Source organism: Phyllostomus discolor, chromosome 2, assembly GCF_004126475.2.
Source record: "Phyllostomus discolor isolate MPI-MPIP mPhyDis1 chromosome 2, mPhyDis1.pri.v3, whole genome shotgun sequence".
NCBI classification, from domain to species: Eukaryota; Metazoa; Chordata; class Mammalia; order Chiroptera; family Phyllostomidae; genus Phyllostomus; species Phyllostomus discolor.
This window is the reverse complement of record NC_040904.2, coordinates 100,159,489-100,162,148: the sequence shown is the minus strand read 5'-3', so window position 1 is coordinate 100,162,148 and position 2,660 is coordinate 100,159,489. Positions and strand designations below refer to the sequence as shown.

Genomic DNA, 2,660 nt, shown 5'->3' with positions numbered 1-2,660 from the left:
CAGTTGTTGATAGCTGTGAGTTTGTTGTCATTTTATTGTTCATAGTTTTTTATCTTTTTGTTCTTAGAAATGTACTGTATCACAAGTTTAATGAGCCAAAATGCTCATCATTGTACTATTTTTTAGCAAAAATTAAAAAAATTCTAAATTTTCATAATTAACTAAAAAGTTAACTAAATCATGGTTCATCCATATAATAAGATATTTTCCATCATTAATAGAGTGAAAAGGCTAACAAAATAAGGTGCATCTGTTAAAACAGCAAACCATAGTCATTCAAACAAAATTAACATTTATTATCTCACTTAACAAGAATTTGCAAGGTCAAGAAAAAGGGTTTGTTAAACTCTAGCAAAGACTGCTTGCTTTAATTCATTATTTATTCTCCCTTTTTCTCAGAAGGATAACTCATTTTTAGATGTCTATATAGCCATTCAGAAACTTACCACTTTTCCCAGACTCTGTACGTACTAGATACAGGTCAATGTGATAAAAACTGAGGTGTATTATACAACTTCCAAAAAGTTTCATTAAAGGAGGGATGGGGGGAGTACATCTGCCTCTTGTACTTTCTCCTTTCTCTTAATTGCAATTCACAAGTGGAAATTAAGCAGCCTCTTGAACTATCAGAAAGTCCATGCCCCAAGTGGAAGTGCAACAAAGAGAAAAGGAATCAGGATCTTTAACACTAAGGAGCAGCACATCTGTTCTGGAACATTTACTTCTATACTTCATTTACTTGAGAGAGAAAGAAACTGTTATTAACCCACAAAAATATATAAATAAATAAAATATAAAAATAAACAAGTTAAATGAATTTTAAAATATATTTTATTTAGCCCAACATACAATCAATATGACAATATTAATGAGGTACTTTATATTCTTTGAAATCTCATTTCTATTTCACATTTACTGAATATTCTCGACTTGGATTAGCCATATTCCAAAAGCTTAATAGTCACAGGTGGTTGTGCCATTTCTGTGGTGTTTGCTCCAGCCCTCCTCTCATTTTCTAATTCTTTTCCCTTTACCACATAGGAAAAAATACTCTGAGAATGCACTGGGCAGGATTGTCAAGTCTTTGCTTAAGTGGCACTTTCTCAGTTCCACCTGATCACTCTGTAAAGTTGCAACTCCCCCCATTCTAATCTCCTGTCTCCCCCTTATATTATGCTCTTTATTCCACAGCACTACAGCTATCTAATATGCTATATTATTTATTATTATGTTGTTTATTATCAGTCTTTTGGCCTATAGAACATAAGAGAAGAAGAGGACATGAATATGTGTCTGTTTAGGTCATTAAGGTAACCAAGGAACTGGACCAATGCCTGACATAAAGTAGGTCCTGTGACAATAGCTGATTGATGTCACAGGAATGGATAGAACTTTAAAGCTTGGAATTTTACAGATGAGGATAAACAATCTGGTCAATGACAGAGCCAGTCCTAACACCTAAATTTTAGAACCTCTCTTCTGAAGCTTTGTACACCATTCCACATGTAAAAATAAAGAAAGGTAGAAACATAATTCAGTTATTAAATATAAAGTACAATCTATGGCACTGGTGGTACAAAAATTTGTGCTGGATTATGAATACCTACTGGGCAGACACTGTGTCTTCTTTAGCTTTGAACCTTTCTTTCCACCTCACATAACTGCAAACAATATTTTAAAGAATGAGTGGTCAGTCATATCTGGTATGTGGTATAATGTGTGGTTTTCTTTTATTGAGAAGACAGTGGAAAGAAGTTGCTGTCTTCACCACAGATTGTTAGCTTTTCCTCATAGCCTACAGAGTTTGGAATGAGGTTGACATATCTTCTGCAACTGATAGCAACTAGCCTCTGGAGCTGAAACACTAAAATCTAAGAAAAGAGAAGATTTTTCCAGAGGCATATTTCTACCTAGTTTCTAATTCTTAAAGATTTGTCAGGGCCACAAGTGTTACTATTTTGAATTAAATTTCATGGTTCTGTTTTTGAGAATCTGGCTTTTCAGACTAAAATCAATGTGGTGATGACAAATAGTGAGGCTGACTAAAACAGCAACAAAAGCTTCCCATTGTATGTACCTGTAGTAAAAGTTAGCTACTGTCATGATGTCATTATATTCATGGGATTGTTATGTAATAAAATATAAACTTTTTTTAATCACATGCTTCATTGATTTGTGTGACATCCTGCACAGGTGCCATGCTAATCTTCTCTGTATCAGTCCAATTTTTAGTATCTGGGCTGCCAAAGTGAGCACTATAAACTCTATTTTAATACTGTTCACAACATATTTAATCCTTTGATATGCCTGAGAGAATGGAGATAGTTGTTACCTTCCTTAACTGGAGAAGGAAACAGAGACAGAGAAAGACATCTGTTGGTTATTCGGTAAATTAACAGCAAGATTACAAATCCAGACCTCTGCTGTCTGAGGACCTCTAAAGAAGTCTTTGAATAATAGTCTAGTAACCTTTGCTATCTCTTTGAACTAAAGGTCATGTCCTCATTTAAAACCAACATTAGCCAGGACCCTGAGAAGTCCTATTTGCATAGGATATCTATAATCAAAAGTTTACAGAAACATACTATTGGCATCCTAGTAGCTTGCTCAGCTTGAACATATGCTATCTTATCCTTTTTTAGAATCAGAAAAAACCAGTG

The 2,660-nt window shown here is 34.2% G+C and overlaps 1 pseudogene; it reads right to left on the bottom strand.

The window, feature by feature from the left end:
• Window positions 1-2,141: 2,141 nt before the first annotated feature.
• Window positions 2,142-2,256, bottom strand: LOC114491192 (annotated as a pseudogene).
• Window positions 2,257-2,660: the final 404 nt, after the last annotated feature.